Source organism: Xenopus laevis, chromosome 9_10L (genome assembly GCF_017654675.1).
Source record: "Xenopus laevis strain J_2021 chromosome 9_10L, Xenopus_laevis_v10.1, whole genome shotgun sequence".
NCBI classification, from domain to species: Eukaryota; Metazoa; Chordata; class Amphibia; order Anura; family Pipidae; genus Xenopus; species Xenopus laevis.
Window position 1 is genome coordinate 8,658,121 of NC_054387.1, and position 18,648 is coordinate 8,676,768.

Genomic DNA, 18,648 nt, shown 5'->3' on the forward strand with positions numbered 1-18,648 from the left:
AGAACAGCAATCGATTGTAAAATCCAGGTCCCACTGAGACACATTCAGTTACATTGAGTAGGAGAAACAACAGCCTGTCAGAAAGCAGTTCCATCCTAAAGTGCTGGCTCTTTCTGAAAGCACATGACCAGGCAAAATGACCTGAGATGCACCTACACACCAATATTACAACTAAATACACTTGCTGGTTCAGGAATGACATTTTATATTGTAGAGTGAATTAGTTGCAGTGTAAACAGTGTCATTTAGAGATAAAAAACACATCATAAAAATCATGACCGAATGTATAAGTATATATGAATGAATTTGTACAGCGCTGTGGAATATGTTGGTGCTACGTGATGATAATAATAATGATATAGGCGGTGGGCAGACAGGGACCACAAGCGAATTCTCCAGCACAAAGCCGAAGCCGTGCCATTGTGCCTGGGAGAGATGGCTTTTGTGTGCATTACTTAGTAGAAAGAGACCAGTGACATCACTGAGTCTAGTATTGGATTACAGCAGGGGTGTGGAACTCCCACTCTAGCCCAGCATCCAGTCTGATGAAGCAGCCCGACTGAGCACAGCACCCGAAATGACCACGTCCTTCCTGAACAATGACAGGGCACCCCAGCCTGACTTTTCCCTGGATATTGCCTTTGGGAATCTGTAGAACCCAACAATCTCGCTGTAAGTACACTGATTTATGGCTGATTTTTGCCAAGGCTCTTTTTGTACTGTGGCAGCTGGTACAGCTAGAGAAGCCTTTGATGCTTAGTGACTGGGGAAGGGGGGTGTCCTAATTTAAAATTTTCTACTTGGAAAGGGAAAATCTGCCCCCTTTCCCCCCTTATTCCTTGGGTAGATTCCGTGTCTTTCCATTGGCTGTCATTCTAGCCGCAGTGTCCGTAACAGTTCCACTGCAAACTTTGCTACGTGAGATCGACTGAACTGTTGCACCTGGAGCAATGAGGATATTTTGCATCATTCCTACTGGAACATTAAAGGGCAACTACAACCCATTTTATTTATGCACAATGAACGCATAATCCTATGCCACGTTCCTCTATAGCTTTGTCAGTTCCACATTTCCAGTTAATGAATGTGTATAAATAAATATACGGTATCTATATATAGATTGACATATATTGTAGAACAATTGTAGGTTCTTTCACATTTCCAGGGAGTAACTGGCATAAAATTGGATTTTCTGTTTAAATAAATCGAGAAAACTTGTGCCTAGGAGATATTCAGCTTTGTAGAGTTACAGCTCTGTAAGTGCAGGGGCATTTTACCATGTTGAATCACTAGAGGGCAGCGGTTTATTAAAGTCTACAGGTTTCAATTTAGATGTATGGAAGCTCATACACATGAATAAACACAAATATGAAGACCTATCGGACTTGCCATGGCACTTATAGAACCATAAAGCAACTGTAAACCGTAAACCCTTTTAAAGAAGCCAAGGAAACAATGATCCCTTCTACTGATCAAGGGTTTTATGTTGCAAATGAATGATTATAACACACATCTAGGAAAAGGTTCACATTGTGCTTCTCAGCAGTTGGCCCTGGTCACATGCTGACCCGACAAGCTTTCAAACAAACAGAAAGCCGGATTATGCGGGCAAGCAGAAAAACATGGACTAAAAGTGCAAAGGGATGAATAATTTCGGCTCTGCGTGGGATATTCTGACAAGGCTGAAAATAAATTCATTTCCCATAAAGCTTGTCGGAATTAATCAGACAAACAAAATGAAGCTTTTTTACAGTCCATATGCGCGTCGAAAGCTTGTCTTGGGTAGGGATGCAACGAATCCAAGATTCGGTTCGGGATTCGCCAGTTATCAGCCTTTTTCAGCAGGATTCAGCCTGGCCGAACCCAATCCGAACCCATAATTTGCATATGCAAATTAGGGGAGGGAAATCACGTGACTTGTCACAAAACAAGGAAGTAAAAAATGTTTTTCCTGCCCAACCCTAATTTGCATATGCAAATTAGGATTTGGTTCGGTATACGGCCAAATCTTTTGCGTAGGATTCGGGGTTCAAAATAGTGGATTCGGTGCATCCCTAGTCTCGGGTTTTGGTCCTGAATTTCAGGGTAATTGCTGAGGATTCAAGATAAGAGGAAAAGTAGGCAGAACCCCTTTCAGTTCAGTGAATTTACATCACAATGTAATGTTCTTGAGCTTTGCTCTGTTGTATCCTTAACCCCAAAACTGCTGAGCAAATGAGATGGTTGTGTTCAGCAGTGCTGAGGAACTGGGGAATAGTGTCAGGGGGCTCAGCCTGAAGGGCAGTTAAGGTTAGACTTGGGGAAAATTCCTAAATGCTCTCCTAGATACAGCAGAAGGCCCAGCTTGGAGGTCAATTAATTAGGTTGAAAATGTATTTGTGGCCTAGATATTCTTTGATATATTACTGATACACCTAAAGTCTGCAGGTTTGTGCAGCTTCCACCTGACCCAATAATAATGGTCTAGGACTACCTATTATTAGCCCTTGTTATTCAGTGCAGTAAAGGTCATTATCCTCTAAAAAGCACATCCAATTTCATGACACATCATGAAGAATAAGGACATTTAAGTTGGTCTACTTATTCTTACAGCTATACAGTGTAGTCACATGAGCAAAGTTCTGCTTGTTCCAGAATCCCAAATCCACTAGTTAAATTGTTTTTATTATCAAGACTGTAGTGCAGTGATCCCCAACAAGTGGCTCGGGAGTAACATGTTGCTCATCGACCCCTTGAATGTTGCTCCCAGTGGATTAAAAGTAGGTGCTTATTTTTTGAATTCCAGGCTTGAAGGCAAGTTCATACCTCCCAACTGTAGGTATAGGCAGGGGTAGGGGTGGCCCTCAGGCTCCCAAGTCCGACCCTTAATGTGGCTCACTGCTTAAAAATTTTGGGGACCCCTGCTGTAGTGTAACAGCAAAAGGTAATTAACAGCTGGTTGCTATGGATAGCTTAGTTCTTTATGTATCGCCATGATAAAAACTATTGAAGTATTATTTTACCAAAAATAAAATTTTTCCAAAATCCAGTATAACATATTAAAATGGCTTCACTTTCTATGAAAGGGCAACTAATTAAAGGACACAGAGGAAATGGCAGGATCACTTTAAATAATAAAGCATTACCACGCTTGCACACCCTGGCTCTCCGTGAAGTGAATGCCCGGTGCCCAGTGAAGAAGGCTTTGGCAACCTCTAAAGTACAAATAATTTCACTGGCACTCAGGTCAAATTTAAGCTGGGACAAGCCCTTGCTGTGTTTTTGTGAGAGTTCAATGCCAGTGAAATTATTTGTACTTAGGATCACTTTAAAGGAACAGTTCAGTGTGAAAATAAAAATTTGGTAAATAGGCTGTGCAAAATAAAAAATGTTTCTAATATAGTTAGTTAGCCAAAAATGTAATGTATAAAGGCTGGAGTGAGTGGATGTCTAACATAATAGCCAGAACACTACTTCCTGCTTTTCAGCTCTCTAACTCTGAGTTAGTCAGCGACTTGAAGGGGGGCCACATGGTACATTTCTGTTCAGTCATTTTGCAATTGATCCTCAGCATTCAGCTCAGATTCAAAAGCAACAGATATGACCCATGTGGCTCCCCTTCAAGTCTCTGGTTACTGACTGGTAACCAATCAGTGTAAACCAAGAGAGCTGCAAAGCAGGAAGTAGTGTTCTGGCTATTATGTTACACATCCAGTCACTCCAGCCTTTATACATTACATTTTTGGCTAACTAACTATATTAGATACATTTTTTATTTTGCACAGCCTATTTACCCAGTTTTTATTTTTACACTGAACAATTCCTTTAAAAACATTCCCATTACATTTATTTTTTGTTTATACTAATCCTCTTACCTCCATCTTCTTTGAATGCAGCCATCGCTCTGGGCATGGGGCAGAATCAAGATCCAAGATGCTGGAGTTCCATGATAACACCATCTACAGCCTGGAGCACTGCCTCCAAGCCCGGTGTGACAGCTGCATTAGCCAATGTCATGGTGGGAGTTGCAGTCCAACAGCAGTAGAGATGGGGATGAGTCTAGGCTGAGAGTTTGTTGGCCTTTTATGTTTTTAGACCATGTTAGCTCTTAATGCCTTGGGGCGTCTCTTACAAGGCACATTTACAATGCTTTAGTATTTTTTAGAAAATGGGGTTGTATCTCCTAATGGCCACATGTAAGGCTTTTAAAAAAAACATTGTTCTGTAGAAAGGTCTCTTTAGTTTTTTCACAAAATGCAGCCTCTATTATAATTTAGATATATACAGATTGTGGTTCAGCAACTGATGCACCCTCTTCGCTGTAGAGCTACTGACATGTTTGTTCTTTTAGGTCTTTCGGAGATGACCTAAATTGACATATTGGGTGGGGGGCGTAGCATGAGAAATGGGGAGATGTGGTGTCTGTTCCAGGTGTAGCCTGTGGAGATGAGCAATTTGTTGGGGGAGATGTTGTAGCATGATGTGTCTCTTGCAGAAGTGTTTCAGTTTGAGCTGCTATAGAGATGTTCTAGCTTTGAGTTATCTGCAAAGATTTTGTAGCATGAGCTCTCTGTTGTGAAGATGTTGTAGCTTGAGTAATCTGTGTTTGAGACATTGTAGTAAGATCTATTTGTTGGGGAGCAATGATGAGCTACCTGTTGTTTAGATGTTGTAGCTTCAGGTAACTGTTGCAGCTTGAGCCGTCTATTGGGGAGATGTTATGGAGATGCAGCTTTAGTTTGTGCAAATGTTCCGTTGGAGCTGCTACAGAGATGTTGTAGCTTGAGGCATCTGCAGAGATCTATTGTTGAGATGTTGCAACATAAGTTGTCTGTTGCAGAAGTGTTTCAGCATGAGCTGCTACTGAGATGTTTTCACTTGAGTTATCTGCAAAGATGTTGTAGCATTTCTACTGTCTACTGTGTCTCTACTGTGAAGATGTTGCTTGAGCTATCTGTGATTGAGATGTAGCAAAAGCTATGTGTGTGTGTGTTTGTGGGGGGGAGCAATGAGGAGCTACCTGTTGTGGAGATGTTGTAGCTTCAGTTGTCTGCTGCAGCTTGAGCCACCTATTGGGTTGATGTTGTTGTTGCCTGAGCAATCCATTGTAGCAAGGTGTCTTGTTATGGAGATCCAGCTTTAGGTTGTGGAAATGTTCCATTTGAGCGTTTACAGAGATGTTATGTAGCACGAGGTGTTGCAGTAACAATCATTCTAGCTGTTACGAAGGTGTTCTAGCTTTAGGTATCTGCAAAGATGTTATAGGATGCGTTGTCTGTTGTGGAAATCTTCCACCTTGAGCTTTGCAGGGAGATTGAGGTATCTCCAGCGATATAGCATGAGGTGGTTGTTGTTCAGATGTTGTAGCATAAGTTGTCTGTTGTGAAAATGTTCCAGCTTGTGCAGAGATTTTGTAGCACAAATTGTTGCTTGTAGTTTGAGATGTTAACGTATATGTTGCAGCAAGACATATCTGGCAAAGGATTAAGCAGAGAAATCAAAAGGAGCCTGTTCAACTCTTAAGGTGCCCATACACTGAGAGATCGTCAAACGAGCGGATCTGTCCCCGATATGCCCACCTTGGGGTGGGCAATATCGGGCTGATCTGATCGTGGGCCCTAGGGCCCAACGATCGGATCCTAACGAATAGCAATGGGCGGTTGGATCGCGGGACTGCATCAACGAATAGATGCGGCCGTGATCCAACGGGATCTTTTGTCCCATACGATCGAGATCTGGCCGACTTTCGGCCAGATCTCGATCAGTGAAGCCGGTCGGGGGCCCCATACACAGGCCAATAAGCTGCAGACACGGTCTGTCGGCAGCTTTTATCGGCCCGTGTATGGCCACCTTTAGTCTTCCATGCAGGGCCTTGCGTTTCACAATAAATATCTCTGTTACTGAGAATTCTGTTTTACTCTATTCAGCTCTGAGGAATATTCTGTGCTTTGAAGTTTTACTGACAATAATAATAATAGCAATGCACTTTATTCTGATGGAACTTGCATTATTATGTGTAATTCAGAGAGGCATTCATCCAGCAACCCCTTCCTTGCACGGACATTCCCCCTCCCTAATGGGAATCTGCTGGTCCACATTAAACCCACAGTAACAGGCCAGATTTTGCCCTTTGGGATTTCAGAGATCTATCTCTTGCATGCGCAGCTAAGAACAGTTTGTTGCAAAATGATTACTGGCTCGGAAGAAGAGATTAACCGTAGCCGCAGCTCTAAGGATTCATTATCTAAAGGCACGCTAGCAAGGAAAGTGGCAAGGGGGTTAGTCCTGTAATTGGGCACTGATCCTACAGATCACTCCTTAGGCAGCACAGCCCTGATAAACAAAAGTGAAAGGGAGGCCGTCCTTACTGGAAACTTGGGGGAATTAGTTGGGGTCAGAGGCATGTGTTAGAATAACAGTAGCTCATGGTTTCAATTATTGTGACTGACCATGGCACCAGTTTATCTGTCCGAAAACCTTTAGTATGTGCCCACGTGAGCCACAGTTGATTTGCACCATTGTGGCTAATCTATCAATTATTATTGTGGCTAATAATTGCACAATTGTGGCTAATCTATTGACCATAAACTGCTTCAGTACCTTTAAAAAGCATGTTGGGAGAAATACGGCCTGCATGAGAACATAGACATGCTCTGTTTGCTGTAATTGGGAATGATTGATTTCCATTCTCTCTCCCAGTGCAAGCAAGGATCAAGATTACTCTCCGGTTTATAAATGACATTGAAATATAGATTGGGGGTTGTACTCTGATTAGCCGTTGGGTTCAGAGCTCTGGCTGCTGTGGGCCTGGCCTCTAGACCCGTTTCTGGCCTGGGATTCAAAATAGGCCCAGGCATTTCAGGTTCACAGAGGCCCAAATAAACCCCCCCCTTGTCGGCCCAATAAATAGATTGCCAGGCCTGTCTAAGCCTCATGGGAATCAAACGATACTGCTGCTAATTAATGTCATATTGTAGATTAGGGATATCCAGACATCAGCGGATGAAAAACAACTCCCATGACCCTTCCCCAGCTAAATTCAGCAGCTGAAAAGCTTTATTATGATGGCAGCCCTGCCCCCTTCCTAATAAATACTTGGGGGACTTCAAACCTGTGTGTTAACCTTCAATAGCATTAACCCTTTGGGATGGCCGTGAAAGGGTTAAAGAAGCCCGCATCTGGAGTTGCTGGCAGCAGCTGGCCAGTAAAGCATTCTGGGTGGTTGCGGTTAGATCAGCCATTGCCAGCAGATGTTTCAGTCACAAAGGCCGTTATTGTTGTGTACGAAGTAGAATATGGACCCAAATTGTTACAGTTCATATTGTCGGCCTGTAAATCACGCTAATTAGTGTCTTCTGTTGTTCCTGTAACCTCGAAGGGAAGATTGAATGCAACAAAAGGGGGAAGGATTGTGAGAGAACAATGTGGTCTGTTTTACATTGTAAGGTTGTGTTTGTTTCAAAGGGGAACTAAACCTCAATGTCTTTTTTTTGATACTTCTGAGAGAAAGCGAGAGAGAAACCCCAATGTAACCTTGTTATGAGCGAAGGGGGCCCAGCCTGAAGGTCAGTTAGGGGGAGATTTGGGGTGAGTGATTATTTGAGCCATGTGTACCCCTGGAACTATAGCAGGGTGACTGTTACCCCAATGTTTCTATATATCTGTAACCTTGTTATGAGCTAAGGGGGCCCAGTCTGAAGGTCAGTTAGGGGGAGATTTGGGGTGAGTGTTTATTTGTACCCTGGGTACCCCTGGAACTTTAGCAGGGTGACTGTTACCTCAATGTTTCTATATATCTGTAACCTTGTTATGAGCTAAGGGGGCCCAGTCTGAAGGCCAGTTAGGGGGAGATTTGGGGTGAGTGCTTATTTGTACCCTGGGTACCCCTGGAACTATAGCAGGGTGACTGTTACCCCAATGTTTCTATATATCTGTAACCTTGTTATGTGCTAAGGGGGCCCAGTCTGAAGGTCAGTTAGGGGGAGATTTGGGTGAGTGCTTATTTGTGCCCTGGGTACCCCTGGAACTATAGCAGGGTGATTGTTACCCCAATGTTTCTATATATCTGTAACCTTGTTATGAGCTAAGGGGGCCCAGTCTGAAGGCCAGTTAGGGGGAGATTTGGGGTGAGTGCTTATTTGTACCCTTGGTACCCCTGGAACTATAACAGGGTGATTGTTACCCCAATGTTTCTATATATCTGTAACCTTGTTATGAGCTAAGGGGGCCCAGCCTGAAGGCCAGTTAGGGGGAGATTTGGGGTGAGTGCTTATTTGTGCCCTGGGAAACTGTGACCCCAATGTTTCTATATATCTGGAGGTGAGTTGGTCTAAGTGCAAGCTGGTTCTAGTCCCACTGACAATCAAAACTAGTTGCACATGGGGCTAAAAAATGATTGTTATAGGAATTCATACACCAATGAAAGGCAGCAAAGACCATGTACTTGCATCATTGTTTTACCTAATACAGAATAAAAGTGAGTGAGTTACGCACTGTCCCATTGTCCCAGCATGCTTTTCATGGCCAAACATGGCTAATTTATATCTCCTCTGGGAATTTGCTGTATAAATTACACATTGCTGTTATTCCATTTTTGCTCTCTGGTTTGCGTTCCCAAGCAGAATTAAAAAAAAAACGTAAAACATTTGCAGACGTAAAGCATCGTCACGGATCACTGCGAGGAAAGATGTTCATCCAAATGGCAGCTGAACCCCGGCTATTGAATTTATTTAGAAGGATAATTTATAGTGACTGTTATAGGCCTTATTTTCTTTCAATGCGTTGTCCTACTAATTCCCCCCCCCCCATTGTTTTATAATGATAAAATAACATCGAAACCCCTTTAGGCGGACGCCTTCTGTGCATGGGGCAAATAAGTGGGAACAGATAAACCGTCGGCAGCTGTTTTCATGGCTTTTATTTTTTCAATTTTAACCTTGTGTGTTGTTCTGACTCTACAAAACTCCCAGCATGCCATGATTTGACAGCAGCTGGAATCAGCAGGCACCCACATAGCTCTGTTTTCAACCACCCAGACCCATGAATGCTTCTGTAAGTGACAAGACTGTGAGCTGGAAACTGACACTACACACATACACAGTTAGGCCCATAAATCTTTGGGCAGAGACAACTTTTTTTCTAATTTTGGTTCTGTACATGACCACAATGAATTTTAAATGAAACAACTCGGATGCAGTTGAACTGCAGACTTTCAGCTTTAAGTCGAACAAAAAAATTGCATAAAAATGTGAGGAACTAAAGCCTATTTTTAACACAATCACTTTATTTCAGGGGCTCAAAACCAATTGGACAAATGAAAGAACGGAAAATAAAACGTTCATTTCTTATACTTGGTTGAAAACCCTTTGCTGGCAATGACAGCCTGAAGTGTTGAACTCATGGACATCACCAGATTCTGGGTTTCCTCCTTTTTAAAAATGTGAGGAACTAAAGCCACTTCATTTCAGGGGCTCAAAGTAATTGGACAATTGACTCAAAGGCTATTTCATGGGCAGGTGTGGGCATAGGGTTGCCACCTGTCTGGTTTTGACCCGGACAGCCTGGTATTTTGAGGGACTGCCCATGTTTATACTTCCTGCCCGGTTTTCCAAATAAGGAAAACTGGGCGGGATTCCCTTGATTGACACGGCGATCGGCCAATCGCTGATCACCACATCATAGCCCCGCGCACTGACGTCATGGGTCCGCCCACTGACATCACAGACACGCCCACTGATATCATGGACCCGCCCGGTCTCTGCAAGACCTAAAGGTGGCAACCCTATGTGGGCAATTCCTTTGTTATTTCATTATCAATGAAGCGGATAAAAGCCCTGGAGTTGATTTGAGGGGGGTGATTGTATGTGGAAGATTTTGCTGACAACCAGTGTTGGACTGGCCCACAGGGATACCAGGAAAACTCCCGTTGGGCCCAGGTGTCAGTGGCCCCTCCTGCTTCTAAACATTTGGCCTATTTCATGGCCATTCCCTATTTCTATGAGAACAAAAAGACTAAATAGATTGAATAATGAATTATAGCAAGTAAAGAAAAGAGACTAGGAGAATAGAGGTTGCGTGAGGAGAGGAATTATAGTAGTACTGAGAGTGGGCCCCAGATCTAAGGTCTTTTGCTGGGCCACTGGTCTAAGATTTTTGGGTGGGCCCCTGGTGTCCCAGTCTGACAATGCTGACAACATGTGGTCAAAGGAGTTCTCCATGCTGGTGAAACAAGCCATCCTCAAGTTGCAAAAATGCCATCTGAGAAATTGATACAATTTTAGGAGTGGCAAAATCTAAAGTTTGGTACATCCTGAGATCTGGTGAACTCAGCAACGCAAAAAGACATGGATGTCCATGGAAGACAACAGTGGTGGATGATCACAGAATAATTTCCATGGTGAAGAGAAAGCCCTTCACAACAGCCAAAGAAGTTAACAACACTCTCCAGGAGGTAGAGTCTCCATATCCAAGTCTACCATAAAGAGAAGACTGCATGAAAGTAAATACAGAGGGTGCACTGCAAGGTACAAGCCACTCATAAGCATCAAGAATAGAAAGGCTAGATTGGACTAAAAACATCTAAAAAAAGCCAGCACAGTTCTGGAAAAATATTCTTTGGACAGATGAAACCAAGATCAAATTCTAGCAGAATGATGGCAAGAATAAAGTATGGAGAAGACGTGGAACAGCTCATGATCCAAAGCATAGCACATGATGTATAAAACATTTGGGAGGCAGTGTGAAGGCTTGGGCTGCATGGCTGCCAGTGGCACTGGGACACTAGTGTTTATCCATCATGTGACACAGGACAGAAGCACAAGAATGAATTGTGAGCTGTTCAGAGACACTGTCTGCTCAAATCCAGCTAAATGCAGTCACATTGATTGGGAGGCGTTTCATAATGAGCCAAAACATACAGCCAAAGCAACAATCCAGGAGTTTATTAAAGCAAAGAAGTGGAATATTCATGAATGGCCAAGTCAGTCGTCTGATCTAAACCCAGTTGAGCTGCATTTCACTTGTCGAAGACTAAACTTCGGGCAGAAAGGCCACAAACAAACAGCAAGTGAAAGCCGCTGCAGTAAAGGTCTGGCAGAGCATTAAAAAGGAGGAAACCCAGAATCTGGTGATGTCCATGAGTTCAAGACTTCAGGCTGTCATTGCTAGGGTTGCCACCTTTTCTGGATAAAAATACCGGCCTACCTATTTATTGATCTTTTTTCCCTATTAAAAACATTAGGATCAACCATCATTTTTACCGGCCAGGCCGGTAAAATACCAGCCAGGTGGCAACCCTAGTCATTGCCAGAAAAGGGTTTTCAACCAAGTATTAGAAATGAACATTTTACTTTTTTAATTTGTCTAATTACGTTTGAGCCCCTGAAATAAAGCGATTGTGTTAAAAAAAAGGCTTTCGTTCCTCACATTTTTATGCAATCTGTTTGTTCAACCCACTGAATTAAATCTGAAAGTCTCCAGTTCAACTGCATCCGAGTTGTTTCCTTTAAAATTCAATGTGGTAATGTACAGAACCAAAATTAGAAAAAAGTTGTCTCTGTCCAAAGAGAGAGATATATAGATATATATATATAGATATATATATATATATATATATATATATATATATATATTGTATAAGGCTTAAACTTCATACTGGTTTTCACAGGCTGATAGTAATGAAGTCTAAACCTCCTTAAACTAACACCAATGGATTTCCTATAAGACACAGGACAGATATGATGACCCTATGATGACAGATGTTTTTGGGATGATTAAGTTCCCCTTGAAATCTTAATCGACTGGACATTACTTTTGGGAAATCTGCAATAGACAGAAAGGCTGCCGGAGGGGGGGTGGGGGGGTCAGTTTAATTAATTCATGACCCAGGATATGGCAACATTCAATAAAATCTGAATTTAGTGGCCAAACCCTGGCTAAGTAAACACAGATTGTTTGACTGTAGGAGTGCCTGGGGAAAATAATGAATGTTCCTTTGTTCAGAGACTTCAGTAAAGAAAAAACCCGGCCCAAGAGCAATAAAGTCGTTTAATGTGTTTATTTTTAATTACCTTTTTCTAATCCACATTTTTGCTCCATGGTTGCAGCATCATATCTGACCATAAGCTTTTGTAAGGGGGAAGTAAAGGCTTTATTATATTTTGAGTTCTTTTTTTTTTGTCATTAATTTTTTCCAACTATTTGGTTGTAACACTTAGCCTTCAGTATATCTGTGATGGTTCTCATTCATCCAGGTTTGAAATATTAATATATTCTGCCACTAAAAGTAGAGTAGAGCATGCAGTGAAAAATGTCTGAAATCCTTGGACATTGGCGGCATTGTTACAAATGGGGTTGTTCACCTTTATATTTATATTTATATATATAGATATTCTGAGACAATTTGCAATTGGTTTTCATTTTTTATTATTTGTGGTTTTTGACTTATTTATGTTTTTTACTCAGCAGCTCTCCAGTTTGCAATTTCACCAATCTTGGTTGCTAGAGTCCAAATCCCTCTAGCAACCATGCATTGAATAATAGACTGGAATATGAATAGAACAGGCCTAAATAGAAAGATGAGTAATAAAAAAAAAAATCATAATAACAATACATTTATAATGTTACCGAGCATTTGTTTTTTTAAGATGGGGTCAGTGACCCCCTCCCCCCATTTGAAAGCTGGAAGACAAATGACTCCTGCTGTTTGTCTGGGACTTGCAGTATGAGTCACTTGTACGTAGCAGATTAAATTGTTAGGTTAAAAGGCATGGAAAAAGATTATCCTAGAGTCAATATAAGAGAATATTGAATTTATCTTATTGCATTTCTCGTTCTCAAGGGCCCACGGATATAAATTATATCTCTGATCGAGCAATACCCTCCCTCAACTACTCGTAAGATGGGATCGGTTAGGATAAAAAATACCAAATATTCGGCAGTAATTACCGATTGCTTGGAGGGCTGATCGGAACCAGAATAAATCAATTGTAAGGATGAGCATGTATTTTAGTACATTTCTATTAAGCCATAGAGTGCTCTCTCAACCTTTCCTTTTTGCAATGAGCATATCTGACATTTTGTTTCTAAACATGACAGTTTCCGGTTTTCATTTGAAACTCCACTCCTGTCTATCACTTTTCTTTTCTCTGTACTGCTAGTTCTGACTCGTGAAGCAATGTAGCAGAAGCCAGACCCATGTAGAAGCACTCATGGCAATCTCAGAATTGGGGTTTTGGCTTTTAAAACTTGGTTTTAATAGTCGCAGCCAGCGACGCAAAAGGGACTGACTGATACTGAAAGGAATGTATATTGGAAAGTTGCTTAGAAGAACATTTTTCATTAGGCAAAATTTTTACCATTTGCAACAGCTTTTATTGCAGACTGTGCTTTGTGCTTCACATGACCCAGAAATGAGGGGAATAGTAGGACAGGATTCCTTCTCATGAGCGATGAGGTCACAATCACCTTCAGGAATGAGAGTCGGCTCATTGTAGCGTCACTCGCAAGTCCCTGAAGAGGAAGCTATTTCTGCCCCAAGATTCTCATGTGACCAAATAGGTGAAATCGTTCTGGCAGTGATGTAAAAGACATTATGTCAATGATGTAATATGGACTGGCCCACCGGGATACCAGGAAAACTCCCGGTGGGCCAAGGTGTCAGTGGGCCCTCCTGCTTCTAATCTCTTGGCCTATTTCATGGTCATTCTCTATTTCTTTATGGGAATAAAGAGGCTTAATAATGGAAGAATAGAGTATAGTATGAAGAGAAAAGAGACTAGGAGAATAAAGAGGTTGAGTGAGGAGAGGAGGTATAAAAGTTTGGAAAGTGGGCCCTCAGCCTAAGGTTTTCTAGTGGGCCCCTGATATCCCAGTCCGACACTGTATGGACTCTTGTCTTCTGTGCTGATTTACATTTGGAATTATGAGACATCAGAATAGTCTGCTCATTAGGCAAATGTAGCTGGTATGTCCCCCACCAGTGACTCAGATTAAAGGAGAACTAAACTCTAAAAATGAATGGCTAAAAATGTCATATTTTATATAGTGAACTTATTGCACGAGGCTAAAGTTTCAGCTTGTCAATAGCAGCAATGATCCAGGACTTCAAACTTGTCACAGGGGGTCACCATCTTGGAAAGTGTCTGTGACACTCACATGCTCAGTGGGCTCTGATTGGCTGTTGAGAAGCTAAGCTTAGGGCTCGTCACTAATTATCCAGCAGAAAATGAGCTTCCCTGGCTGTAATATAAGCTGATGCTACAGGTTTGCTGATTATTAAATTCTGATGCTAATTGCACTGGTTTCTGTGCTGCCATGTAGTAATTATGTGTATTAATTACTAATCAGCCTTATATTGTGACATTTCTATTCTATGTGTACTGTATATTGTGAGTGGGTCCCTAAGCTCAGTAAGTGAGTGATATTCTGAGACAACTTGCAATTGGTTTTCATGGTTTTATTATTTATGGTTTTTGAGTTTAGTTATTTATTCAGCAGCTCTCCAGTTTGCAATGTTATCAATCTTGTTGCCAGGGTCCAAAGTACCATAGAAAGAGGAGTAATAAAAAGTAGGGATGCACCGAATCCAGGATTCGATTCAAGATTTGGCCTTTTTCAGTAGGATTTGGATTCGGCCGAATCCTTCTGCCTGGCCAAACCGAATCTGAATCCTAATTTGCGTATGCAAATTAGGGGAGGGAAATCACGTGACTTTTTGTCACAAAACAGGGAAGTAAAAAATGTTTTCCCCTTCCCACCCCTAATTTGCATATGCAAATTAGGGTTCGGATTTGGTTCGGTATTCTGCCGAATGTTTTGCAAAGGATTCGGGGGTTCGGCCGAATCCAAAATAGTGGCTTCGGTGCATCCCTAATAAAAAGTAATAATAAATGTGTCCTTATAGAGCATTTGTGCTTGCAGTGGGGTCAGTGACCCCCATTTGAAAGCTGGAAGGAATCAGAAGAGGAAGGCAAATATTTCACCCCTTTAATTTATGCTAACCCCTATAGTTGCAGGAGAGCAGATCTGAAGATATTACGCTGTAAATGCTACAGTTCCCATGAGAATCTAAATCCAGAGTTGTGTGTTAATTAGCTCCGTAATTATGCCAGCTCCTAATGACCTGGGCCAATGCACGCTGGCATTTCTTTATAGAGTTGCTGTGGGCAAGAGTTCTTTGCTATAAATTCTAGAATCGCTCATTTCCAGTATAATTAAGCGACTCCGCCATTGGTTTCCCTGATCGGATTTGGCCCAACTCTGTGAGCGGCAGAATTTGACTCGGGATGAGCTCCCAGCATTTTCGGAAAGGAGAGAAAAGTGAATAAAGCAGCGCATTTTGTTCCTCGGGCATCACTTAATAACAGATTTCTTTGAAGGGATTGCAAGCTTGTAATTAGAGCTGAGCGCTGAGCCAAAGGATTTGCTTTTCAAACTCCCAATTTGCATTTGGCTCACAAATTGTTGCACAAGCAGAAAGCCTCCGTGGTACAAACCAACTCCAGCATTGGATCTACTTCTTCAAGCACGACCTTCATATATTCTAACTACAGCATTTTTATTTTGCATCTTATTCCAGCCCATTGTGCAGCTCATTTATAAAGACCGGACAAATTTGCACCTGGACAGTATCCCAGAGCGACCAATGTATAGCTGCAGGCTGAACTGAAAAGTAATTATTGGATTGGTTGCCATGGGTTACTGCCCTTGTGCAAATTTGCTCAGTGTTTATAAATGACAACCTATGTGTGCAAAAAGTTTGGCCTTATGTATATGATGGTATTTGCCACATTGTTTCCCATAGACTGTACAGTATAAGTATACACAGTATGGGTGCTAGGTGGTTAATAGTGGCATAGTGCATCTATACAATATCTTGTCTTACTATACCTGCTATCCCACACTCACACTCCCTTCCCAGAGACTATTATCCACTGTTACTATAGGCACCATCTCTCCCTACTATACCTGCTATCCTACAGTCACACTCCCTTCCCAGAGACTATTATCCACTGTTACTATAGGCACCATCTCTCCCTACTATACCTGCTATCCCACACTCACACTCCCTTCCCAGAGACTATTATCCACTGTTACTATAGGCTCCATCTCTCCCTACTATACCTGCTATCCCACAGTCACACTCCCTTCCCAGAGACTTTTATCCACTGTTACTATAGACACCATCTCTCCCTACTATACCTGCTATCCCACAGTCACACTCCCTTCCCAGAGACTATTATCCACTGTTACTATAGACACCATCTCTCCCTACTATACCTGCTATCCCACAGTCACACTCCCTTCCCAGAGACTTTTATCCACTGTTACTATAGGCACCATCTCTCCCTACTATACCTGCTATCACACAGTCACACTCCCTTCCCAGAGACTTTTATCCACTGTTACTATAGACACCATCTCTCCCTACTATACCTGCTATCCCACAGTCACACTCCCTTCCCAGAGACTTTTATCCACTGTTACTATAGACACCATCTCTCCCTACTTTACCTGCTATCCCACAGTCACACTCCCTTCCCAGAGACTATTATCCACTGTTACTATAGACACCATCTCTCCCTACTATACCTGCTATCCCACAGTCACACTCCCTTCCCAGAGACTATTATCCACTGTTACTATAGACAACATCTCTCCCTACTATACCTGCTATCCTACAGTCACACTCCCTTCCCAGAGACTATTATCCACTGTTACTATAGGCACCATCTCTCACTACTATACCTGCTATCCCACAGTCACACTCCCTTCCCAGAGACTATTATCCCACTGTTACTATAGGCACCATCTCTCCCTACTATACCTAAATATCCCACAGTCACACTCCCTTCCCAGAGACTGTTATCCACTGTTACTATAGACACCATCTCTCCCTACTATACCTGTTATCCCACAGTCACACTCCCTTCCCAGAGACTATTATCCACTGTTACTATAGGCACCATCTCTCCCTACTATACCTGCTATCCCACAGTCACACTCCCTTCCCAGAGACTATTATCCACTGTTACTATAGGCACCATCTCTCCCTACTATACCTGCTATCCCACAGTCACACTCCCTTCCCAGAGACTATTATCCACTGTTACTATAGACACATCTCTCCCTACTATACCTGCTATCCCACAGTTTACACTCCAATTTCTTCTTTGCAGGGCCAATGACTAGGGATGTAGCGAACTGCCGATTTGGTGTTCGCGAACGCCGTTCGCGAACACTGGCAAAAAATGTGAACGTTCGCGAACAGTTCGCGAACAGTTCGCGAACTTCGAACACCGCTAAAATCGTTCGAATCGAACGATCGAAGGATTTTAATCGTTCGATCGAAGGATTTTAATCGTTCGATCGAACGATTGAAGCATTCGATCGAATGCTTTTCATTCATTCGAATGCTTACAATCGTTCGAACGAATGGAAATCGTTCGATTTTTAGCGGTCGAAGGAATTCGAATGGTCAAATGGTCGAACGATCGAACGCGAACTGAAAATGCGAACGTCGCGCGACGTTCGCGAACATTCGGCGGACGCAAACGGTCGAAGTTCGCGCAAACAAGTTCGCCGGCGAACAGTTCGCTACATCCCTACCAATGACAGCTTCACTTGGACCCCTTAAGCATGTCTCTGGCAGGCAGTATTTCAACCATTCTTGGAATCCTCATTGTGGCTTTGTATTTTAGCTTAGAATTTTATCTTGATAGGAAAATGTATGGGAAATTGTTTGTTCCGATCAGAATTCAGTATGAGTTTATTTTATGCTTCAGAAGCTGCCGTGAATGCTGACTCTCTTGCTTTGCTGCAGTATTATAGAAAAACAACCCCCCCCCCCCCATTAAATTCAAGTAAAGGAGAGTTACCAGAGCCACATTATTTAAATACTTGGAATATTGGAGAGGTCACAGCTGGGTTAATATACATAGTGTTGTTATAGATATAGTGCCATTAGGGGGAATCTAATTATAGAATGTGTGCTGTGAAATGAAGCGCTAAAACAATACAGAGACAGTTCTTGTGCTCAGTAACTATGCAAATGCCCAGAGATTTAATGGTAGGCAAATATAGGAAAATGTATTCGACTTGGCTGATTTTTCTGTAAGAATTTGTTCTGCATGTTAGAACAGCAGCACTCTGTCAGCTTCAGCCTTGCATCCTATTAGGCTCTGGATTGTCTGATGGTAAGTGGTATCATATGAGCTCTGAGCGAGGGGCTATAGCAATGGGCTATAGGGTCTGTAGTCTGTAGTGCTATTTGAGCAAACTTTGGGGACTGTTCCTGCTGAATTGTGCTTAGTACGGGGGAATACCTATGCATAGTTTTATGGGATCTCTCTGTACAGACTATAAGCAAACTTAGGGTACTGTTCCTGCTGAATTGTGCTTAGTACAGGGGAATACCTATGCTGACATAGTTTTATGGGATCTCTCTGTACAGACTATGAGCAAACTTAGGGGACTGTTCCTGCTGAATTGTGCTTAGTACGGGGGAATACCTATGCATAGTTTTATGGGATCTCTCTGTACAGACTATAAGCAAACTTAGGGGACTGTTCCTGCTGAATTGTGCTTAGTACAGGGGAATACCTATGCTGACATAGTTTTATGGGATCTCTCTGTACAGACTATGAGCAAATTTAGGGACTGTTCCTGCTG

At 42.3% G+C, this 18,648-nt stretch overlaps 1 protein-coding gene across 2 annotated transcripts in view; it reads left to right on the forward strand.

Moving 5' to 3' along the window:
- The window catches only part of pkig.L (protein kinase (cAMP-dependent, catalytic) inhibitor gamma L homeolog), a 53,448-nt gene that overhangs the window by 19,988 nt on the left and 14,812 nt on the right, over positions 1-18,648 (forward strand). Inside the window, exon 1 of one of the 2 annotated variants that reach the window (XM_018234909.2) lies at positions 513-672. The exons of the other annotated variant lie outside the window; for it this stretch is intronic. The gene's annotated coding sequence lies outside the window, so the exon portion shown is untranslated. Of the gene's footprint in view, positions 1-512; positions 673-18,648 lie in introns of those variants that run through there. 2 annotated transcript variants of the gene reach the window in all.